The 26,499-nt window shown below is 39.9% G+C and overlaps 1 pseudogene; it reads right to left on the bottom strand.

Moving 5' to 3' along the window:
• Window positions 1-7,689: 7,689 nt before the first annotated feature.
• Window positions 7,690-26,106, bottom strand: LOC116582381 (annotated as a pseudogene).
• Between the last annotated feature and the right edge of the window lie 393 nt (window positions 26,107-26,499).

Genomic DNA, 26,499 nt, shown 5'->3' with positions numbered 1-26,499 from the left:
TTTCCCCCAACTCCCTTCTCCTCTCTAACTCCCCATGTCCTTTGAGTTAGCTTTATTTTTTTTTCCCCCTCCGCATTTTGGGTTGTAATTTTGGACTGGATGCCAAATAATGTGGTTTTTACTGTGAAGATTACTGTACATCCATAAATTACAATTTCCTACCAGATTCCCAGATAATGTTTTTACATTAGATTCATTTTTCCAAATTGCTACTTTATAAAGAAAATTTGATACAAGCACGATGAAACGTTCTTCAATTTTGTTTTGTTTTTCCCAAGTCATCCTTCAACAATCTGGATGTGTCCCACAAACCATCAAATGCAGTAAGTTAAGTGATTTATCTAAAGTCATACAGGTAGCAAAGGGCAGAACACAGTGTAAATCCAGTCAGTCTGACACCGGTAGCTGTGCTTGTAATATTTTTACTTTATGGTCTTTCTAGGGGAAATGGAATCAAAGCTGTGCCTTCGAAAGGACAGGATGACTTGACAGGAATCTTTGAGAAACGAGGAGTAAAGCTTGAGCAAAGTCACAGCAGCTAGAATGTTGCAATTGATTTGGGAGCAAAACCCATATACCGGGAAGGTATCACAAAAGCAGAAGCTGGGAGGGCAGGTTTGTGCAAAATTGTAAAGAACTTTGAATGCCAGGTGGGGGAGGTTTATCTTAAAGATTGCTGGGCAGTGGAATGTTATCCTCTACCTGGTTTTAAAGAATGTGTCCCTGGTGTTGTAGGAAAGACAGATGCTTGAGGAGGAAGGTGGTGACTGAAGTCAGAGGTCATTTAGGAGATCTTACCAACAGTCCCGGTTGCAAGTTCCAATATTTTGAAATAGGCCAGTGAGGGGGGAAACGGAAAGCAGAAAAGAACAGGTCGGGGTATGGAGTAAGACAGAAGGACGCAGTGATGTGGAAAGAAATATAATGTAAAGTTAATTTTAGGGAAAGAAATTTGGATATTCAAATGAACACAATGCTGCTTGAGTGAAAATGGCCTTCCGTGTTTTTCTGTGAATCTACTATTTTATTGGCTCCTATAAATTTCATTCAGATTCCACTGGAGCCCACAGCCTTTCCACAGTACTGAATTAGTTTTCTAAGGGAAAAATTAACACAACAATGAAAGGGTAATCATAGAAATTGTAGAGTATCATCCTCCCCAAAAGTTAGAAGTAATAAAATAATATAAACTACATACTGGAACTATAACTGTTTCTTTTTTAATGGAACAACAAAAATGCATAGAAATGAGATGATAATCAGTATAGAGAATGTGGTACTAGTGCTGGCTACTTGAATATGCTAAAAATTTGCCAGATATCTGTTTTTCATTTAAAGTCATTTAAATTGGGGCACCTGGGTGGCTCAGTGGGTTAAACATCTGCCTTCAGTTCAGGTCATGATCTCAGGGTCCTGGGATCGAGCCCTGCGTCGGGCTCTCTGCTCAATGGGGAACCTGCTTCCCCCGCCTCTCTGCCTGCCTCTCTGCCTACTTGTGATCTCTGTCTTTTAAATAAATAAATAAAATCTTTTAAAAAATGAAAAAGTCATTTAAATTGTGTGTAATAAACTTAAACCCACTTAAAAATTACGTCAATGACAAATTTTCAATTCTGTTCGGTGAAACCCATAAAAGCATAGCAAATATAATGTACTACCATAGTTCAAGGAATTTCAAAACCAAATGATAATTTTATTATAGATGCAACTAAAATAAAATACTTGGAATATGTAATTCATATCAAACCATAAAATTTAATGATTTCTAGGGATGTAGAAGTGGCCAAAGTATCCTTCAAGCTTAAGGTGATTAAATCAATGAGAGCAAATGCTTGTTTCTTTTTTCGCTATAAACTGTTATTGGACACAGAAAATATGAATAATTTAAATGTGACAAGTAAAATGTGAGTTTGCAGAAAGTGATGGCCTGCTATTATGCGATATTCCAAAGGGTAGATGTAGAACCACTATTAGAAGCTATAGCTTAAATCAACAAAGAAAAAACAAACAAGCAAACAAGGTCAGGAACCAGAAGTACAAAATAGACAAGGCCAGCCAAAGACAGACTGGTCCGCTCAGGAAGTAGTTTCTTAGCATTTAAACACTGCGGGTATTTGAGCACAGGTTAAGGACTATCTTGTAGTACTAATGCCTTCCAATCTGTAGAGAAATGCAAGCATATTAGACATAAATTTCTTTAACTTCTTATCCAAATACCTACGAATTTCCCCAACTTCAGAGGATGAGGTTCTCATTCCCTTGTTTTGAGAAAATTCACCGATCAGTATTGTTCCGTCTCTTCCAGGAGTCTTTGTGACTTCCATCATGTATTTTCAAATTCTCCTTTCAGTTACCTTTTCCCTATAAAAGCTAAACATGCTCTAAGAACCGCCTATTGTGAAAAAACAAGACTTGTAGGACTACATGGCCCTGGACATTGTTGCTCTACTCTCTTCTTTTGTTTCATAGCAATGTCCTCAAAAGAATATATCTTTTTGGGTGCCTGGGTGGCTCAGTCAGTTAAGTGTCTGTCTTGGGTTGGGGTCATGATCCTAGTGTCCTGGGATCAAGCTCTGCGATGGGCTCCCTGTACAGGGGGAACGTGCTTCTCCCTCCGCCCCTCCCTACTGCTCTCTCTCTCTCTCTCCCAAAAATAAATAAACAAAATTTTGTTTAAAAAAGAAGAGATATTTTGGGGGAGTCTGCATGGTACAGTGAGTTAAGTGTCCGGCTCAGGTCATGATCTTAGGGTCATGAGATCGAGTCCTGCATTGGGCTCCCATGGTCAGTGTGAGTTTATCTGTCCATCTCCTCCCTCTTCCCCTGTCACGCCCCAGCTCTCTCTCTCTCTCTCTCAAATAGATAAATCTTTTTAAAAAAGAATATATACTTTTAAGTAAGCTCTAAACCCAAGGTGGGGCCTGAACTCACAACCCTGAAACTGAGTCATGCTCTACAGACTGAACCAAAAAAATACTTTAAAAATAATACATCAACTTCCTCAGCACAATTTGGTTTTAAAACATTATTATGAAATATTTTATTTGCAAAAAAAGGAATATTTTATTTTCAAAAAAGCCTACGAAAATAATAAAATATACACTACAAAAAAATAATAAAATACACATGCCTATACCCATCAACGAGACTAAGAAATAAACTCTCTGCCAGTTGAAGTGTGCTATGGGTAGTAGCCTAATCACATGGCTTCCCCCCCACCCCTCGTAGGGCCAACCTCTATGCTAATTAAGGTGTTGATGATTGCCAAAAACAAAGTCTTCACCTTGTACAAAAGAAGTAAAATACATAGTACAAAGTCTGGAAAGGTAGTAGGAGACAGACATTACCTGTTTCTTTCGGAAAGAAAATACTCTTTCTGAATATTTTATTGCAATTGCCAGTGAGGCCAGCAAAGTCTATTTGCGGGTTCTTGTGTGGTAGTTAAGAATAGATTTTAACTAAGGAGTCAGTTTCTTTAATGGTTTCTTTGTTCAGGGCTTCTGACACTTCACTTTCTCACTTTATGGAATCTTGGATCTCTCCACTGGACAACACTTAACTTATATATGTTTTTCCCATAGCCCTACTATTAGGCCTAAAGATGTTTCTAGATTATTCTTCCACCCACTTCCCTAAAACACCCAATTTTGAATCAGATATTTTTAGGATATGCCACCCACTCTTCCTTCCCATGGAAATAATCTACATCTCCCTGGGCAGCCACTCACTGACACGCACTCTAACACTATCCTTGCCATGAATAGTGATTATTTCATCAACATCATCTTATCCCACTCCTTCAAGAGTCATTCTCATCTTAATTAATGACAAATCTATGCATATAGTGCTCAAGGACAAACATTTTGGTATCATCCTTTGTTCCTTTTTCCTTCTCGTTCTCTATGTCCCCCATGTCCAAACACCTTGTTGGCTTTATCTTGTATTTATATCCCATCATTTCTAACTTCCACAATGCTCTCACCCAGGTCCAATACACCACCACCTCTTGCCTGGATTTCTTCTGTAGCCTGTATTTCTATAATAACCTCTTTTTAAAATTCTCCCTGCTTTTTTCCTTGCCAAACAATGGTATAGGCCCAAGCAGCTTGAAAGAGAACAGGAAAAAAGAAAGCTAAATTATGAATGGCAGAACCAGGAAACCCCTCAAGTAGAATATGACATCTCAGCTCCATATCTCAGCTACACAGTCTCCTTATTGTGACTTCGTGCAAGTTACTTAATCACTCAATGCTTGCCTCCTCATCTATAAAATATGGATAATAGTAAGATCTACTTTGCAAGGTGAACCATGAGAGACTATGGACTCTGAAAAACAATCTGAGGGTTTTGAAGGGGCGGGGGGGTGGGTGGTTGGGGTACCAGGTGGTGGGTATTATGGACGGCATGGACTGCATGGAGCACTGGGTGCAGTGCAAAAATAATGAATACTGTTATGCTGAAAAAAAAAATCTACTTTGCAGGGTCATTCTGAGTATTGCATAAATTTATGTAAAGTGAGTAGAAGAGTTACTGACACATAGCAATTATCATGTACTTGTTAGTATTATGGGATGAGCAATGAAATACCAGTAGATTATATATAGGTTTTATATATATATATATATATATATATATATATATATATATAATCTGTTTATAGATAATATATAATATAGATTATAGATAATAGATAGATTATCTATAATCTATAAACAGATTATATATAGGGATGGTTTTCTTTATGTAATAAGGATCTTTTGAAAAACTTAAATGATTATACAACAAACCTTGCTATATTTCATCTCTATGATTTACAATCAGTGAGAATTTTGATTGAGGCTGTATTTACATTTATCTTTTGTGATAAATGAAAAGTGTTTCTTACAATATAAATTACGTACTCTACAGTCTGTATAGAAGTTATTCTGTTCAATTCATTCAGTATACTGAATAGTTAATTATATTTCTGTTACCCTAATGATAATTACATACTCTAAGTATTAATGCATAAGCATTATAGAAAGAAGACAGATTTTCTTGACTGTTAATTTTATTAAAGTTTGGGAATAGCATAAAACTGTTTAAATAGAAAACAGCTGCTATGGCATTTTACTATGTGTGTTAAGAACAGCTTGAGTAGAAGTAGGTTTGTGACATCTCGTTTCTTCCTTTCTTATTATATTCATTACCATCTAAAACAATTTTCAATACATTAATTTACTGAATAACCTATTTTCAGGTCCCCTCTCCCAAGAGAATGTAATGTCCCTCAACTCTCTTGTTCTCCAATTTATGCTCAGCACCTACAACAGCACCTGGAATTTATAGGAACTCAATAAATACCTATTGGAAGACACTTTGAATGGATGCATAGGTACATGCAGGAACTAAGAATCCTGAAATTCAGGTGAAGCAGGAGGAAGACTGAGGGCCTTGGTAACAATGAGCTTAATGCAACTCATTGAAAGCAATGGGTCCAATGATTCTAAGTCCAATATTAATATAAAGTCAGGACTGTTTTTATCTTAGGATATGGGACTCATCCAGACTCCTGTCTCACCTGAGACGTGTCATCATGGATCAAGGAAGTACTTTTCAACATTACACCTATCCTTTCCAAAAGACCTTACATCTCAAAAACACCTTTTAAAAATATTTTATTTATTTATTTGAGAGAGCAAGAGCGCGCGCGAGAGAGCACAAACAGGGTGAGGGTCAGAGGGAGACTCCCCCTGAGGAATCTCCCAGCTGAGCAGGGAGCATGATGTGGTACTTGATCCCAAGACTCTGGGATCACAACCTGAGCTGAAGGCAGATGCTTAATGACTGAGCCACCCAGACACCCTCTAAAACTTTTTTTAAAAATTTATGCCTCGGGCAGGATTATTTCCACAAAACAGCAAACCACTGAACAATTTCCATGCTTAAAAGTAACATTTCAGGGGCACCTGGGTGGCTCAGTGGGTTAAAGCCTCTGCCTTTGGCTCAGGTCATGGTACTGGGGTCCTGGGTCCTGGGATCGAGCCCCACATCGGGCTCTCTGTGCAGCAAGGAGCCTGCTTCCCCCTCTCTCTCTGCCTACCTTTATGCCTACTTGTGATCTCTGTCTGTCAAATAAATAAATAAAATCTTTTAAAAAAAGTAACATTTCAGAAGAATAGTGCCTATTGATTGTTAGAAAATTTGGTATGTTGGGACACCTGGGTGGCTCATTCTGTTAAGTGACCAACTGTTGGTTTCAGCTCAAGTTGTGGGGTCAAATTCTGCATCAGGCTCCCTACTCGGCAGGGAGTCTGCTTGAGATTTTCTCTCTTCCTCTGCCCCTCCTCCTCCACAGTGGCACTTGCTCTCTCTCTCTCTAAAAATAAATAAATAAATCTTTAAATAAAGAAAATTTGATTTAAGAAATGTTAAAACATTTCTTGGCATAGATGGATGGCTTCTGAAGTAATATTTTTGAAATGCCTGTTTTTTCCTTTTTAGAAACAAGTCTTTTTCTTAAAGATTTATTTACTTGCTTTAGAAAGAGATGGGGGGAGGGTACATGAATATGGGGAGTGGCAGTCTTGAAGCAGACTCCCTGCTGAACATGGCAGGGGGGCGGGGGGAGGCTCATGGGGGCCTTGATCTTACAACCCATGAAATCATGAGCTGAGCCAAAACCAAGAATCAGTCACTCAAATGACTGAGCCACCCAGGCGCAATATAAAGTCACCCCAAAACAAATCTTGATATTAAGCAATTTTACTCAGTGATGCCTTATATATACAAATACACATATACGATCCCAGAAAATGGTAATAAAAAGGATTTATTTGTAGATGAGCTTATACATCAAGATATACTGAGCTATTATCTAGTTATTTAAGATTGATTAGGTATTAGAAAAACACAATGAAAAATGGTGAGGAAGTAAATAAGAAGAAAAAAAATGAAAGATACGACGCTTCATTCAATTTCAGAATACATTAACGATGTTATTTAAAAGAAGAGGAATAAGAAAGAAGTGATATTATTTAGAGGGGGATTTTTGAAAGAGATATTTAGCTCCATGTAGGAGTATGTCCTATAGTATACATCAGAAGAATTCTGTTTAATGCCATTACCATTTTCTCAAATATTGACCCACTTATCACTGCCACAAATTTATTTCTGCTTTTACCATTGGTGAAAAGTTTGAATAAGAGGAAACTGCAATCTAAATCGGTTTTCAGTGAAGGGGGTCAGACAAATAGGAAACGTAGAGTGAAACAATAAACATTAATTGACAAAGGCCTTTAATTGACTGAATTCATCAAGAGATAACAAGAAGACATTTTTTCCTTTTTCACATTAATGAGTATATTCTATTCTTATTTGTTATTATATATAAATAATGAATGTTTCTAGCAAAAATTATCAAAGTGCTATATTTAAATGCCTAGCATCTTTATGAATATTGAATATCTTATTATATATCATTGTTATTCATTGTTGATCAAAGGGCCATAAATTTACATACATCATGTTCTCAACTTTACAAAATTAAGTACAGAACAAGAAAAATTCATTCTCTAAAATCTACTCCAGAATAAACTAACTCTATTTTCTGTTAATACATTTAAAAATATCAGCATAGGAAGCTAAAAAGAAGTATGTGGTCAAATCATTTTTGTTTAATGTGTAAATAAGAAAAAGAAAACTTACTTTTTATTCTTCCAGTAGATTAAAAGGACTTTGATTGAATCCATTGGCAATGGTGCCATATAGAGAAGGATCAACCTAAAATTAAGAGAATAAGAAAAAATTCAAAGCACTGTAGATTAAAATAAAATTTGCTTTGGGCACCTGGGTGGCTCAGTGGGTTAAGCCGCTGCCTTCGGCTCAGGTCATGATCTCAGGGTCCATGATCGAACTCCAGCCTGGGAGCCCTTGGAGGCAAGCCAGCCAAACCTGGTCTAACTGTAGGTGATGAAACAGCTCCGTAACTAGGCTCTGGCTCATCCCAGCTGCAGGCCATAAGGTGACCCAGGGTCCTGCAGGAGACAATCCTATCTGTGCCACCGGAGATCCTAACGGTGCCGTATACCCACCTTCAGCTCCTTCTAGAAGCAGTCTACAGACATCCAGTGATGGTGTCCCTGCAGATCCTATTTTTAATGGCCCTATAACTAGGCCACGGCCTTTCCAGCCATAGTCTGCAAAAAAATTCTCCCTGCCCAGGGACTCACCCAGCGACCCAGGAAAAGCACACCCAGGGACCTTGCAGGAGCCTCTCCCATCTATGCAACTGGTAACGTGCTCACTGTCTGAGGACCCAACTGTGAACACTGAAGCTGACTCTTGTCCTAGTACCACCCTACTGAACAAGATCCTATCGGCCATTCCATCTACCCAAAGAACAGACGGGTCTTTGCCTGCCAGAACCACTAACAATAAGCCAACCACGGAGTCCACTGTGGGCCCAACAACAGCCTTATGATCTGGCTCCAGCCCAGGAAAACTGTGATTCCAGAGGTAATACCATCTACTTGGGGGTGCAAGAGTAGAAGGCATATACCTGCTATATACCTATACTATATATAGAGTAATCAAGATAATGTGGCATTGGGGTGCGTGGCTGTCTCAGGCAGCTCAGTGTCTGCCTTTGGTTCAGGTCATGATCTCAGGGTCCTAGGATCAAGCCCCATGTTGGGCTCCTTGCTCAGTGGGGAGCCTCCTTGCTCCTCTGTCCCTCACCTGCTTAAGCTCTCACTCTCTCTCAAATAAATAAAATTTTTTGAATCTTTTAAAAAAAGACAATGTGGCATTGGCAAAAGAATAGACAAATAGATCAATGGAATCAAATAGAGTCCAGAAATAGGCCCATATCAGTATAGTCTACTAACCCTTGACAAAGGAGAAAAAGCAACACAATGGAGCAAATACAGTCTTTTCAACAAATAGTGCAGAAATAACTGGACTTCCACGTGCAAAACATGAATCTAGACATAGAACTTATTCCCTTCATAAAACTTAACTCAGAATCGGTCACAGACTTAAATGTAGAACACAAAATTATAAAACTTCTACAGGATAACATAGAAGAAAACCTAAATGACTTTGGGCATGACAATTATTTTCAGATACAACACCAAAGGCACAATCCATGAAATAAGGAATTGATAAGCTAGACCTCACTAAAATTATAATTTTCTGCTGAGAAGAGGACACTGTCAACAGAAAGTGAGAAGCTGGGGCACCTGGGTAGCTCAGTGGGTTAAGCCTCTGCCTTTGGCTCAGGTCATGATCTCAGGGTCCTGGGATGGAGCCCCACATCGGGCTCTCTGCTCAGTAGGGAGCCTGATTCCTCCTCTCTCTCTCTCTGCCTGCCTCTCTGCCTACTTGTGATCTCTCTGTCAAATAAATAAATAAAAATCTTAAAAAAAAGAAGATGACAAGCTAGAGACTGGGGAGAAAATATTTTCATAAGACATATCTGATAAAGAATATTATCTAAAATATACCAAGAACTCTTAAAACTCAATAAGAAAGCACACAACCCAACTTAAAAAGGGACCAATGCCCGTAACAGGTGCCTCACCGAAAAAGATACACAAATGGCAAATAAGTACATGAAAACCTGTATCACATCATATATCGTCATATATCACCAGGAAAATCAAATTTAAACCATGAGATACCACCAGCTATATCCCTATTAAATGACTAAAACCTGGGACACTGACTACAGCAAATACTGACAAGGATGTGGAACCACAAGAATTCTCTTTCATTGTTGGTGGGAATGCAAAATGGCCCAGCCACTTTGGAAGACAGTTTGGCAGTTTCTTACAAAACTAGACATACATTTACCATTTGATCCAGCAATTCTACTCCTTGGTGTTTACCCAAAGGAGCTGAAAATTTATGTCTGAATAAAAACCTACACACAGATGTTTAAGTAGCTTTATTCATAACTGCCAAAACTTGGAAGCAACCAAGATGTCCTTCAGTAGGTGAATGGATAAACAATCTGTGGTCCATTCAGACAATGCATTATTATTAAGCAGTAAAAAGAAATAAGCTTATCAAGCCATGAAAAGGCAAGGTATCTTAAGTGCATATTACTATGTGAAAGAGCTACACACTGTGGGATTCCAAATATATGACATTCTGGAAAAGGTAAAACCGAGACCATAAAAAGATTAGTAGTTGCAATAGGTTGCAACCTTCAGTCTTTGAAGATTGTCAGGGTAGGGATAGTCAATCTACTCTGAGTGATATTCTAATGGTAGATGTCATGTCATTATCAATCTGTCCTAACCCACAGAATGTGCAATTCCACAAGCGAAATCTAATGTCAGTTTCTTCTATGTTATCCTGACATAAAACTCTGGGGGATAACGATATGCCATTGTAGACCATTCAATTGTAATAAACGTACCACTCCAGTGAGGATGCTGATAATGGGAGAGGCAATGCATGTGTGGGGACAGAGGGTATATAGGAAATGTCCATACCTTCTGCTTCACTTTGTGGTGAACCTAAAACTCTTCTAAAAAATAAAATCTCAGCAGTGTCTGGGTGGCTCAGTGGGTTAAGCATCTGCCTTTGGCTCAGATCATGATCTCAGGGTCCTGGAATCGAGCCCTGTGTCGGGCTCCCTGCTCAGTGGGGCTCTGCTTCCCCGCCTCCCTCTGTGTGTGCTCTCTGTCACTATCTTTGTCTCTCTCTTTCAAATAAATAACATCTTTAAGAAAGATAAAAAGTAAAGTCCCTTATCAAAACTAAGGGAAAACATAGCCATGGCAAATGGTATGCATCCTGACCATTCAAAATGTAACTGGGTGAGTACCAACACAACTGTTACTATATCCTTAAGGGTGCTGTGTTCTTGGCCTCATGAGAAAAAGACTCAAAAACAAGAATAAGAGGGAATTTCCTCATCATGATAAACAACAACAACAACATTGTATTAGTTTGCTAAGGCTGCCTTAACAAAATACTGTAAACTGAGTAGCTTAAACCACAGAAACTTGGTGTCTCCAGTTCTGGAGGCCAGAAGTCCAAGATCAAGGTGTTACAGAATTGGTTTTCTCTCTCTCTCTCTCTCTCGTTTTTGTTGTTTAGAAACCTTTTTATCATTAGAGCATTATACCTTTTTCAGAACAAGTATAATTTATAGAAATTGCACAAGGCAACTTTTCATCACATATCAATAATTTGCAATGTTTTGTTCAATTGAAATGTTATTTCATTTGTATAAACCACCTCTGATTACAAAAAATAATCAAAAACCTACACATACAATATATTAGTACATTTCAATAAGTGATGTGTAAGTAATTCAAAAATAAACGAATGCAAACTATAAGAAGTCAGAGTGATAAGTGCTCTGAAGAAAACCAAAGCAGAATAATGAGGATAGGAGCATCTATAGGGACCACTATTTTTCATGAGGTGGATAAAGTCTCTCTGGTAAGATAATATTTGATAAGAGACCTCAATACACTGGTAATTTAATCTTTGCAAATATTCCGAGGAGAAGCATTCCGGATAAAAATAAATGCAATGCAAAATCTTTGGGAAAGGAAATCGGTAGGCAAGTTTGAGGAATAGGAAGGAAGCCACTGCAGCGGGGGTGAAATGAACAAGAGGGACAGTGGTAAGAGACCAGGTCAGAGAGGTCATCGGGGGCCAGATACCATGACACCAGGAGAATGTACCATGAGATACTCTGAGAACATGGTCAGGACATCAGGGTTTGTTCTGAATGAGACAAGAAGCTGTTGGAGAATTCAAAGTAAAGATGTGGCATGAGCTGTTTTATATTTTAAAAGGATTACTTTCTCTGTTCTGTGGGATGAGAATAGGAGAAAATGCTATTAGGTAGTTACCACACATCATACAGATAAGTGGTTATCTAGACAAGGATGTCACTGGTGTAGCTGGTGAGAAGTGGTCAGAATCCAGATTTATTCTGAATGTATAGGTGGTAAATACGTCTGATTTATTATGAGGTGTGAGAGAATGAGAGAAACCAAGAATGACACCAATATTTTTCTGCCTACCACCTGAAAACATGGAGTTGGTATTTAATGAGTTAGAGAGGGCTGACAGAAGCAATTGGAAGCTTAGTTTTGGATACATGTTTGAGATCCCAATTAGACATCTATGTTGAGATGTGGACTAGACCTTTGTACATAAACATCTGGATTCAGGAGAGAACTCAGGTGACGGATGCACACATTGTGGAGACCTAAGTTTATAGATATAATTTCAAACATGGGAGTAAAACTACTTCAAGAAGGTGGGAAAAAGCAAATTGCATAAAACAGAATAAAAAATAAAATAAAATAAAACCAGGTCTAGAGGTTATTTCTCCCAGTATATACAACTACAAAAAACAAATGCATTCTTTCATTGATAACTCCAAAGCTATCATGTAGTAAATTCCAGTAGGTACATTATGCCTACTGTCACTATTCTGACCAAACAGAAAGGGTACGAAAAATGGGATCAACCTGTTTCATTTGGAATCATCTTTTATAGGTTCCCTTTCCGTAGGGCTGACCTGTAGGCTTCATGGTGAACTATCAACCAGAGGAGCAAACTGTCACCAGTCAGCCAATAGACTTTTGCTTTGCTAGATGACCTGGTTATAATAATATTTAGATAGGACTTACTATCTTTCACACACTATTTTAATCACTTCATGCCAAGTAACTCAATCCCTCTATAGCCTAACTTTAGGATAGGTGCTACTTGGCTCAAATATATGAAGTTGCTGAACATAATATTTTAGAGATTTAAGAAGACCTGAGCACAGAAAGGCTAAGTTAAATACCTAGTACACACAAAACAGCCATTATACCAACACCTAGCTCCAGAGTTCATACACTTTTCCATTGTTCTTTTCATTGTTTGAACCTTGAAGTTCACTGTCCTGTGACCATCCTAACCTCTACATTTATTACAAACCTTTTCTCCTACCTTCAAGTTTCCTGAATAGAAGTAAATGTCACATTTTCAGGTCATGTTACTCAAGGGGAGCAAAATTTGCCACTACAGGGGGCACCTGGGTGGCTCTGTGTGTTAAGCTTCTGCTTTCGGCTCAGGTCATGATCTCAGGGTCCTGGGATCAGGCCCTGCTTTGGGCTCTCTGTTCAGTGGGAAGCCTGTTTTCCCCTCTCTGTCTGCCTGTCTCTCTGCCTACTTATGATCTCTCTCTGTCAAATAAATAGATAAAATCTTTAAAAAATTTACCACTACAAAACATTCCTCTTTGGCATAAAGATTATTTTAGGCTGGCTAATATTTTTTTTTGAAGTAGGCTCCACTCCCAGTGCAGAGTCCAGCATGAGATCAAGACCTGAGCTGAGAACAAGAGTTGGATGCTCAACTGACTGAGCCACCCAGGTGCCCAAGACTGTTTTTTTTTTTTTTTAAGATTTATTTATTTACTTGACAGAGAGAGACAGAGGGAAAGAGAGAAAGAACAGGGGGAGGAGTAGAGGGTGGAGACAAGCAGATGCCCTGCTGAGAACAGAGCCTGATGCAGGGCGCATTCCCAGGACCCTGAGATCATGACCTGAGCCAAAATCAAGAGTCAGACACTTAACCAACTGAGCCACTCAGGTACCCCAGGCTGGTTATTTTTAAAAAGCAGACACAGGGGACACTCAGAAAACCAAGTAGAAGTTAACCTTTTGTAGAAGACGCATGCATGTATAAGGGAAATCTCCATTTGTAAGGCTGTCTCCCTCTCTGCACTAGGAGGAAGAGGTTGACTGTAAATCTCTGGAAACTGTCATCAATGGAGAAGACAACAACTTAAATCTATTTGACAACTGTACCCTTGTTTATTGGGCTTTTTCTGATAACTTCTCATAACTGCTCCCTTTCATTAGTCTTTGGTTGGAGATGGTATTTAAGTGATGGCTTGAGCAAATTCAAGGATTTAGTCAGTTTTCCTGGGTCTCTCCCATGTATACAGGATATACACATGTTATTAAACTTTACTTTGTTTTTCCTGCATTAATCTGCCTTTTATTATCATGGGGGAGGGGTTCATTCAAGAACCTAGAAGGGTAGAAGGAAAATTATTTTTCTGCCTACACTACCAAGACAAATGCCAAGTATTTAGAAACACCTAAAATTTTGGAAAACTTCAGAGAAAAATCCTACATCTAAATCACTGCGAGAATTCTCCAGGGAAAATCTGGTTCCCTAAATTATGTGTCTCCTTAGACATGGATGCATTATTACTGTTTACTATATCAATTTTCAGACTGGAAATGTTTCTATTGGATTCATTTTCTACTCATAATTATGTTTGACTATTTTGTTTCTTGTAACATTTCAATTTCTTTTTTCTGTTGGCATTGAGCGAGATAACTCCAGCATTTAGAATAAAAACTATGTGTTCATTTTATTATCCTAGATTGATTCTGCAAATGTCTATTTATAGCTAGGTCATGTTTCAATCGCTTTAAAGCCATGCTTGTGTTTCAGGCTGTCTATCTCATCGAAACTTTTTTTAAAAAACTTTCTATTTATTGCTCCTTTTGCCATTATTCCATAGAAAACAATGAACTTAAGGGAGCTGGCTGACAAGTCTAATCCACTCATTAAGTTCCATTACCTAGACAGACAGTGTAACTGATTATGGGAGATAACAATTTTAATGCTTCTTAACAACCTGGCAGCTTTCAAATACAGAAGCCAAGAGAGAAAGTTAACTGAAAAGTTAACTATATTGAGCTCAGATGACTATTACTGAAAGTGTCTCATTTTTAATAAAGCTACCATTTATTAATCATTTATTGGGTGACAGGTACTTTATTAATGTCTTCTCGTTTAATCTTAAAAATAACTCTGCTAGGTAGCTATTATCCTCCAGTTACAATGAAAATGAAAACAGTAATTTGAAAGGATATATACACTCCTACGTTTATTGCAACATTATTTACAATAGCTAAGATACAGAAGCAACTTCAGAGTCCATCAATAGAGGAATGGGTAAGGACGATGTGGTACACTTATACAATGGAATAGTATATAACCATAAAAAGTATGAGACCACGCCATTTTTGACAACGTGGTAGACCTCGAAGATACTAAGCTAAGTGAAATAAGTCAGACTAAGAATGACAAATACCACAGGATTTCACTCACATATGGAATCTTTTAAAAAATGAATAAACAAAAAGCAGAATCAGACTTGTAAACACAGAGAACAAACTAATGGTTGCCAGAGGGGAGGTAGGTAGGAGATGGGCAAAATGGGTGAAAGACAGTGGGAGATAAAGGCTTCCTGTTATGGAATGAGTAAGTCATGGGAATGAAAGGCACAGCATAAGGAGTATCATCAATGGTATTGTCATAGAGACATACAGAGACAGATGGAAGCTACGCTTGTGGTGAAATAGTATAATGTTTAAACTTGTGGAATCACTATGCTGTACGCCTGAAACTAATGTAGCACTGTGTGTCAACTACACTTAAGTAAAAAATTAATTTAAAAAATGAGAAAAGTGAGGCTCAGAGAAGTTAACACTCTCAAGAGTACACAGCTAGGGGCACCTGGCTGGCCCAGTCGGTTATCTGACTCTTGATTTCAGCTCAGGTCATGATCTCAGGGCCATGGGATCAAGCCCTATATCTGTATCTGCTCAACCATCTCCCTCTGCTCCTCTCCTGGCTCTCTCTCTCTCTCTTGCTCTCTATCTCTCAGATAAATAAATAAATCTGAAAAAAAGAAAACCCAGCAAGAATACATAGCTAATTTTGGCCATTTTAACTGGTGTAAGGTGATATCTCAATGTGGTTTTAATTTGAATCTCTCTGATGGCTAGTGATGATGAACATTTTTTCATGTGTCTGATAGCCATTTGTATGTCTTCATTGGAGAAGTGTCTGTTCATATCTTCTTCCCATTTTTTGATATGATTGTCTGCATTGCACTTGTTGAATTTGAGGAGTACTTGATAGATCCTGGATATCAAACTATTTTCTGTACTTTCTTTTGCAAATATCATCTCCCATTCTGTGGGTTGCCTCTTTGTTTTCTTGACTGTTTCCTTTGCTGTGCAGAAACATTTGATTTTGATGAAGTCCCAAAAATTCATCTTCGCTTTTGTTTCCTTTGCCTTTGGAGACATATCTTGAAAGAAGTTGCCGTGGCTGATATCGAAGAGGTTACTGCCTATGTTCTCCTCTAGGATTCTGATGGATTCCTGTCTCGCGTTGAGGTCTTTTATCCATTTTGAGTTTATCTTTGTGTACAGTGTTAAGAGAATGGTCGAGTTTCATTCTTCTACATATAGCTGCCCAGTTTTCCCAGCACCATTTATTGAAGAGACTTTTTTCCAATGTATATTTTTTCCTGTTTTGTCGAAGATTATTTGCCCATTGAGTTGAAGGTCCATATCTGGGCTCTCTACTCTGTTCCACTGGTCTATGTGTCTGTTTTTATGCCAGTACCATGCTGTCTTGGTGATCACAGCTTTGTAGTAAAGCTTGAAATCAGGTAGCGTGATGCCCTCAGTTTTATTTTTGTTTTTCAACATTTCCTTACCGATTCGGGGTCTCTTCTGATTCCATACAAATTTTTGGATTAACAACATGTGTTGGAGGGGATGTGGAGAAAGGGGAACCCTCTTACACTGTTGGTGGAAATGTAAGTTGGTGCAGCCTCTTTGTAGAACAGTGTGGAGACTCCTCAAGAAATTAAAAATAGAACTTCCCTATGACCCTGCAATTGCACTCCTGGGTATTTACCCCAAAGATACACATGTAGTGAAAAGAAGGGCCATCTGTACCCCAATGTTTATAGCAGCAATGGCCACGGTTGCCAAACTATGGAAAGAACCAAGATGCCCTTCAACGGATAAATGGATAAGGAAGATGTGGTCCATATACACTATGGAGTATTATGCCTCCATCAGAAAGGATGAATACCCAACTTTTGTAGCAACATGGACGGGACTGGGAGAGATTATGCTGAGTGAAATAACTCAAGCAGAGAGAGTCAATTATCATATGGTTTCACTTATTTGTGGAGCATAACAAATAGCATGGAGGACATGGGGAGTTAGAGAGGAGAAGGGAGTTGGGGGAAATTAGAAGGCGAGATGAACCATGAGAGACTATGGACTCTGAAAAACAATCTGAGGGGTTTGAAGTGGAAGGGTGGTGGGAGGTTGCGGTACCAGGTGGTGGGTATTATACAGGGCACGGATTGCATGGAGCACTGGGTGTGGTGCAAAAATAATGAATATTGTTATGCTGCAAATAAGTAAAAAATAAATTTATAAATAAATAAATAATCTTTTAGAAAAAAAAGGAATACACAGCTAAATAAGAGGTGACAAGTTATCCTCACCTTTTTATGACTAATCAGATAATACCTCCTCGGTGAGGCCTTCACTACCACTCTATTTAAATTTGTGACCACTACCCCTCAGCACACCTTTTCCCTTCCACTGATTTATTTTTATCCATAGAACTTATTAGCATCGAAATTGCTATAATTTATTCATTTATTCCATTGGTTATCTGTCTCCCTTCTCTATAAGGTCAGGTCTAGAAGGTCAGAGATTTCTGTCAATTTTGTGAACTACCTAGCCCCAGCGTCAAGTACAGCACCTGACTCACAGAAGGCTCTAAAATATTCATGAACCAGGAAGTAAATGAGGGGCAGTACAAGTCAGTCTGTATATTTAATGACCTTCTTCTTAGGCATATTGGATTTTAAACGTGGGGGGTGTGGTAGTTATTGCCCCGCACATTAGTATATAAACATAAGGAATTATTTTCATTTTTCCATCCTCTGGACACTTCCTTTGCCTATTGAATCAGCTACCCTAACATGGTAAAAACAGTACTACTTCGTAACTCTGGAGCAGAGAGCCTTCTTTCACAAACATGTTTTAGAGAATAAAGAGGGAAGAAAAATAGTGTCTGTTCCTTGACAACTACCAAAAAGTCAGAGAGAATGGGGACACTCTGTCTTTCCTGGGATACATTTACAGGAATTATTTGATTTTGAGGCAAACATAATCGAGGATCCCAGACAGAAACGTCCTACACATTGGTCTAACTGCAAGGTCGAAGTACACACTTCCACAAAGCATAGGCTATTGGGTTAACATATTAGGAAAGACAAATAACATTTTCTCAATGACACACTTTTTATAAAGAGAATGAAATCCAGCAACTGAAATAGGGAGCCAAGCAAAGACGGAGTTCCTTTCTTGACCACCATGCTGCCCTCCTGCCAGTACAAGGCTTTGCCCAAAGAACACTCAATGTTTGCATTGCACGTGGATCCAGGAGTGTGATACCATGAACCAGACTTGGCTAACTTTCCTGACCGATAGTGGCCCATGAAAGAGCCTTCACCAATAAGTTCGCCAGAAATACATTTTGTCAGAAATAAATCAAAAGGGCAAAATACAATAATAAAAGGTCATAGTTAACACAACAGAAGATTTAGACTCAGAAGTCTTCCCTCTAAGGTGAGATAGTCAGGAAAAGACAAATCAAATACAAGCATGGGATCATCCTTAGAACAGAAAATGAACTCATTTTTCTGACGTAGAACGGAGAGGGTTAGGGGGCATTTTGGGGTGGGAAATAAGGAATCTGACAGTCCACATTCATATGATTCAATCCCCTTTGGAATTGGCTGAGGACATCATTTGGTGAAAAGCTAAGGAAGAACAGGTTTCTGGCTATTCCCTTCGCCTCTTTCCTCATGTGTAATAAGCAGTTGATGACTTTGCCACGCCTCAGTCCCAGGCTTTTTATGAGGCTCGAAGACCGCACTGCCTAAAGAGTTTTGTTAACAGGTTAATTTGTATTTCACATGAAGGTAATGGATAGTCTATTCTCCAGGAGCGGCAGAGGAAATATTGAATGTCTCAAAAGAGTAATTCCTCATTCAACGACTGTAGACTCCAAATGCGGAGGCAGGCAGGTCCCAGGACCCTGCGTGACAGACACGCATGTGCAAGACAGGATCTGAGCCCTGCCCAGGCACCTTCATCACCCCATCTCTAGAAATTTGGGGGAGGATGAATACCCAATGAAGGGCTGGTGGCCACCGCCTGCAGAGCAACTGTCCTGTCCCTGTGGGGACGGTTGGTTGTGCTACAGATGGGGGAGGGTATGCCTCAGCAGGCATGGCTAAGAGGCATGGAGTCCTTGCCCGCCACTCACCCAGAACTCGTCTCTCGGGTGTCATGAAAGCCGAATGGGGCTTAACAAACAAGAAGAAGGTCTGGTAGGTGTGAAGTGCAAATAAAATAGCCACTAGCTATTTTTAGACTGAAGTTATATTTGAGAAAACACCGATCCCTTTTTTGTTTTTGCAAACAACCTGCTTCATCCGGCCAAGGTTGAAACCTGTGCTTAAGTCACGTAAGAACAACTAAAAAGGAAAGAGATGCTTTTGTGCACCATTTCGATTTCCTGAGGAAGGAAGGTGCAGTGTAGTGAGAAACTATTTTAGAGAGAGCAATCATAGGTTAAAATAGGCTCCCAAGTCTACTTTTTACTTTCTTTCTCCCGATGTTTTTAGAGAAGACTAATGAGGGCATCTGGAAGATTCACTACACACTCTGCAGCACAGATGTTGGGGTCTAATGTGTTAGTCCATTTCATAAATTCTCCAGACTCTGCTCTAAGATGCATCTCAGCATTATTCTCTGGACTTTTTACTTGTCTTTTCCTTTGGACTTATAGTTTCTTGAGGTCAAGGCTCATATAGACTAAGTGCTTGATGAATCAAATAAAACTGAGAGACAAGCCATTAGATTAACCAGAAGTAAAGGAAAACCAGAAAGTAGTGTCAAGCCTGGATCAGTTCATGACCAAGGGAAGGAGTGAAATGGATTCATATAAAGGGATCCTACATGGAAACAAACAAACAAATAAACAAAAAAAGAGAAGTCGTTGTTTAGCGGTACTTAGTACAAAGGCAGGCACAATTCCTCCTCTTATTGGGTAACCAGTACAGAGTATAAGACAGGCATTTACACGGCCCCTTAAAATAATGATTCTTCTATTAAAGACTAAGAAGAAATTCGTGGGGCTGTATGAATTTTAAGCAGAAGGACTTGGCCCAGTCACAAGAATGAGGGATGTCTTCACAGAGAAATTTTTTTCAGCAGAAAATGGACAGAGTTGAGTTGTAGCCGACCAGTTGATGAGACCCATGAGACAGGGGATGAGGAACCAAAGAACGTTTCCCCAAAACTTAAAATCGTGGTGTGGGAAAGCACGAGAGGGCTGCAAACAAAACTCCGAAGATACCCCTGAGAAGCAGACTGATTGACAAGGAAGTCATGGTGCGAGCTTGAAGGGCACACAGTCCCTGGCAAGCTGTTTCCCTGCTCTTATCAGCACAACGAAGGGGCAGCCTGTTGGCCAAGAGTGTGGATTCCAGACTCACCATGAGCCGTGAGACCTTGCAGAAGTTACTTAACCCTTCCTCCTCCGTTGCTGTGCACATGACATACGTTACTACCTCACGAGCACGTAGAACAGTGCCTGGAACATTCTAAATGCTGAGGAAAGGTTAGCTGTTGCTATTTTTGCTACCATTGTTATCTTCTATGTTAAAAGCCAAAGATTACATTAGGATTAAGTTAGTGATAGCGTTAAAAAGCACTTACAAATTTGTCCACGGCAAACTGTCTGGCGTGTTGCTTGTATGTACGAGGAAGGAGCTTCAGTGTGCGGAGATCCTAGTGCCATGAGATGCAAAAGAAAACTTCCCGGTAGAGACAGAGAGCTGAGTGGTGATTGCCAGGGACTTGGGGACAGGGAAATGTCCGAAGTGCCAAGTACTACGGTAAGAAGTATTTCCCCAGCAACAGATAAAGTGAGAGCAAATGGGGCGCCTGGGTGGCTCAGGGGGTTAGGCCTCTGCCTTTGGCTCAGGTCATGATCCCAGGGTCTCGAGATCGAGCCCCGCATCGGGCTCTCTGCTCAGCAGGGAGCCTGCTTCCTCCTCTCTCTCTGCCTGCCTCTCTGCCTACCTGTGATCTCTGCCTGTCAAATAAATAAATAAAATCTTAAAAAAAAAAAAAAGTGAGAGCAAATGAAAGAAAACATAGGCTGAGTAGCTTGGGGGTTCTCTGGAGATGTGGGAAAATGTTTGAGAGGGGGGTATGCGTGGTTCAGTCACTAAGCGTCTGCCTTTGGCTCAGGCCATGATCCCAGGGTCCTGGAATTGAGCCCCGCATCGAGCTCCCTGCTTGGCGGAAAGCCTGCTTCTCCCTCTCCCACTCCCCTGCTTGTGTCCCTTTTCCCGCTGTGTCTCTCTCTGTCAAATCAATAAAAAAATCTTAAAAAAAAAAAAAAAGAAAGGCGTTTGAGAATCTATGTGCATCTTTGGAAGTAGGATGAAAGGACAGATCTCCCGAGAAGGGAGTCAAGGACATCCTAGAGGCAAGTTTCAGGAGACCTGACAGTGCTCACCCTTCTTCAACCAAGAAATCCACATGTCCCTAGCAGGTTGCAGGACACAATCAACCGGTTTTTCGCACTTTTAAAGAAAACTGAATGTACGAGACATGGGAGGTTAGTTGATTTAAAGGCCCAGTGAAGGACTGAGTCACTGAACCTGGTGACCCAAACCCCACATCCTGTCCAGGCAGAGGGCGTTGGAATGTTTTGGGATGTGCGTTACCTATAAGAAAGATCCAGAAAAGGGAAGTTGAAGATAACACACGTTGCCCAAGGTGCTAGGAGTGAAATAACGGAGCAGATGCTTTACCTTGTCAAGTGGACCACACGAGTAAGAAGCCTCATGGAGGGTGTTCTTCCGAGTTTCCCTGAAGCACCCATAAGGCAAAAAGTTTTAAATTAATGCCGGACACAGAAAGCACATGTAGCTGATCACCAGGACAATGGCAAATAAGAATTTTCCTCCTTCCTTTATTTCTTCTTGCTTCTTGTACTCCAGCCACAGAAAAGTCAGAAATACGGTTGGCAAGACGGAAGAAAAAGAATAGAAGCTGGAGATGGAAAAAGCCCCCAAAAAGCTACCGCTCCTGCTTGCCCCAACTTCAGGCTTCCTTTTGCGGCATGGCAGAATTTGGGGGAGGGTAAAAGTCTGACTGAAAAGATAACTCAAGGGGTGCCTGGGTGGCTCAGTGGGTTAAGCCTCTGCTTTTGGCCCAGGATCATGACCCAGGGTCCTGGGATCGAGCCCCACATCGGGCTCTCTTCTTGGCAGGGAGCCGGCTTCCCTTCCTCTCTCTCTGTCTGCCTCTCTGCCTACTTGTGACCTCTGTCTGTCAAATAAATAAATAAATAATCCTTTAAAAAAATAAATAAGTAAAAATAAAAGATAATTCAAGAAATAGCAATTATATCTGGCAGGCCATTGTCATTTATTTATTTTAGAGAGAGGGAGAGAGTGTGCAAGCGAGCATAAGCGGGAGGGGGAGAGAGAATCTCAAGCAGACTCCAGGCTGAGCGTGGAGCCCAAACTGGGGCTTGGCCTCATGACCCTGAGATCATAACCTGAGCCGAAACCAAGAATCAGATGCTACCCAGGTGCCCCAGGGCAGGACATTGTAATTTTTTTTTTAAAGATTTTATTTATTTATTTGACAGAGAGAAATCACAAGTACTCGGAGAGGCAGGCAGAGAGAGAGAGAGAGGGAAGCAGGCTCCCCGCCGAGCAGAGAGCCCAATGAGGGACTCTATCCCAGGACCCTGAGATCATGACCTGAGCCGAAGGCAGCGGCTTAACCCACTGAGCCACCCAGGCGCCCCAGGACATTGTAATTCTTAAACTGAGAGTGGTTCTGCTTGTCTGGTTTGGTTTTAGTTGAAGTGATCAAGGGACTGTATTATGTAGGAATGACCAGAAAAAGTCTGCCTGAATTGTAATCTGTGGCAGGGGAAGCACCAAGACCAGATAAAAGATTTAAAAGAACAGTGGGAAGAACAAAATAGTTCCTTTCTAAGCACGTCCTATGAGTTTTGTTTTCTTATTATAATAGCTACACATACATTCTATATACTAGTTTGGGGAGGATGGTTACTAAAATATTAAGAAATATAGGTAATCATAAAAGCTAACCAGATGGTCTACTGGCAGAAAATTCAACCTAATTTTTAGAAATGAGTACAAATATGTGAAGGTCTGGTAATGAAAACATTTTTAAACATCATTGAAGTTGCCCTCACTGCAATGAACAACTTAGGGGAGACATTTCTATGAAGTGACTATGTCAAGGTATTCCAGAATTATCTGAATATTTTCCTTATATTCTTTAACCTGTTTTTCATAATCTACATTTTCTCCGAAGACTCATTATCCCAAACCTCAATTCTGTAACCAGCTGAGGAAAGAGAAAATGTGAGTAGCAAAATTATACTCATCTGTGTACAACCAAACCAGCTTCCTTGACCAGAGCTAAATGTTCGAGCACTTGTGGACTCAGCATTCTTTTTTTTTTTTTTTAATCATTTCAGGTATTTTATTTTTTATTTTTTTAACTAAATTTATTTATTTATTTTCAGAAAAACAGTATTCATTATTTTTGCACCACACCCAGTGCTCCATGCAGTCCGTGCCCTCCTTAATACCCACCACCTGGTACCCCAACCTCCCACCCCCCCACCACTTCAAACCCCTCAGATTGTTTTTCAGAGTCCATAGTCTCTCATGGTTCACCTCCCCTTCCAGTTTCCCCCAACTCCCTTCTCCTCTCTAACTCCCCTTGTCCTCCATGCTATTTGTTATGCAAACAAATGCAAAGTTTATAATGGGACAAAAGCAACATAGTTTAGGGGAAGCTCCCTGTGAACAGGAAATGTTGGAATGAGTCCTGCTTTTGGGATATAGAGAAGAAATTAGGCCTAGATCAAAGCATTGAAAGAGGATATACACGGAAGTCTTCCAAAGTTTTTAATACAACAGTTAAACTATCATTTATAATATAAGGGGCATTACCTAAAGCCCCTTAGACAAAGATTCCTGTGACAAATTTCTCTCAGAAATGAAAACTAAAAGTAAGCCCATTCAGGAAAAAAAAAAAAATTAACATTATTTCTCCTAGTAACAATTATAGAGTTCTGGAACCTATTTCATTTCCAAATTGGCCCTGGTCTCTAAAAAGCATGATTTCCTCATTCAGGGCCTTGTTTTTATCCTCTCCTATCACTATTTTTTGGTTTCTGTCTCTCTCCTTGTATTGAGTACTTCTGATTGTACTCTGTATCATCATGCTATCTGATATCATCTGAAGTCCCAATTTGGAAATAGGCAAGACATGCATACATCAATCAACAAAGGAGGATATGGTCACTTTAGGTGTGATCTGGGGAACACAGAATAATCGATTTAGTGTGTAAAAATATATTAGGAAGACTTCCGTAGAATTCTCACTGGCTCCAAATATCTCATTGGCCTGCTGTCATCCATTTTCTAATTCCTCTTTAATGAACTATTCCTTTGGAATATCAGATTAGCCAACAGTGCTCTGTTGTTCATTTACAAAGCATTACTTTTGTTAAACATATATAAAAACTGAGGCCTCAAAAGATGAGGAATGTGTCTGGAGACCCTAGCATCAGCCCACAGGAGCCTCCCGCACCCAGCCCAGCACTGCATCCCAGCCAAAGCAACACTGGATATTCACATACAAAATAATGAAAAGTGGACCCTGGCTTGCATCACTCACAAAAATTAATAGTAAATTAGTACATATACTAAAGACTGAAATGTGACCTGAAAGTATAAAACTAGAAGAAAAGAACAGAAAACCTCTTTGACATTGGTCTTGGCAAAGATTTTTTGGACTCACCAAAACCAAAAATAAACAAGTAGGACTACATAAAACTAAAAAGCTTTTTCACAGTAAAAGAAACAATCAACAAAATGAAAATCTACAGAATAGGATAAAATATTTTCAACTCATGTATCTGATAATGGGTTAATATCAAGATTTACATGGCATTCATATTGTTCAATACTAAAAGACAAGTAATCTGATTTAAAACTAGGCAGAGGAACTGAATAGACATTTTTCCAAACAAGGCATACAAACGGCTAATAAAAACATGAAAAGGTGCTCAACCTCATTAATCATCAGGGAAACATAAATCCAAAACACAGTGAGAGATGACCTCAACTTGTTAAAAGGGCTATCATCAAAAAACAAAAGATAGCCAGTGTTGGCCAGGATGTACAGAAAAGAAACCCCTGTGCAGTTGGTGGGAATGCAGATTGATAGAGCCACAGTAGAAATGAGTATGAGGATTCCGAAAAAAATAAAAATAGAACCATCATATCATCCATTAATCTCCCTTTTGAGTATATATACATAGGAAATGAAATAAGTATCTCTATACTTATTTTTTTTTCTTATGAATATAGTATTTGTCTTCCCTCTGTCAAACCCCGAGACAGCCGCTTTCCCTAGGCTGCCTGGGGAGGTATAGGAAAAGGAACATACAGGGCACAAGAAACACAGGAGAAAGATGTATGGGAGGTGGAGACGGCTCCCTCCCATGGCAAAGAGGATGTAAAAGGCCACCAGCAGCCATAAGAGCCCCATGGCCTCGGAGGAAGCAAAGCCCAGAATGGCGTAGAAGAAGAGCTGTTGCTTCAGAGAGGAGTTCCTGGTATAATCAACAATGAGGCTCCCAAACACGGTCCCAATTCCAGCCCCAGAGCCAGCCACCCGTGATTGAGCCTCAGCCTCAAGGAACATGGCTGCTACTTCAATGGCCCATGAAATGGCGCTGATCAGAACCTGTGGTAGGAATAAGTGACGTCAGGGGATGTGGGGCTGCCAAACTGTTGAGGCTCGCACCTGTCAGTGTCTTGGGTGGTTTTAGCAGACTGCAGTGATTGGCTTAACAGCTGACAGGTGCTCCTAGCCAAGAAGGGGGTGGAGACAAACGTTGCACAGGTGTACAGTTTCAGGGGACGAGGGGCTGTGGAGAGCTGCTCCCAGGACAAAGAGACAGAGAGTGAGATATCTGCACTTCCATGTTCATCGCAGCATTGTTCACAATAGCCAAGACTTGAAAACAACCTAAGTGTCTGTTGACAGATGAATGGATAAAGGTGCAATATATAGAGGAGGGAAATCCCACCATTTGCAACAACATGGATGAGTCCTGAGTGCCCTATGCTGAGTGAAGTAAGTCTGGCAGAGAAAGACAAACACTGTATGATCTCACTCATATGTGGAATCCTAAAAAGTTGAACTCAGAGTAAATTGGTGGTTGCTAGGAGTTGGTGGGTGAGGGAAATGAGGAAATGTTAATGAACGTCTGGGTGGCTCAGTTGGTTAAGCGCCCGTCTCTTGATTTCAGCTCAAGGATCTCCGGGTCTTGAGATCGAGCCCCACATCAGGCTCCACATTCAGCTCAGAGGCTGCTTGAGGTTCTCTCTCTCTCTCCCTCTACTCCTCCCCCAATTTGTGCTAAATAAATAATTAAATAAAATCTTTCTTTTTAGATGGGGAAATGTTGATTCAAAGTATACAAACATTCAGTTGT

Source organism: Mustela erminea, chromosome X, assembly GCF_009829155.1.
Source record: "Mustela erminea isolate mMusErm1 chromosome X, mMusErm1.Pri, whole genome shotgun sequence".
In the NCBI taxonomy this organism is placed as follows: Eukaryota; Metazoa; Chordata; class Mammalia; order Carnivora; family Mustelidae; genus Mustela; species Mustela erminea.
Note: the sequence above shows the minus strand (reverse complement) of the source record. Positions and strands in the feature narration are given on the sequence as shown.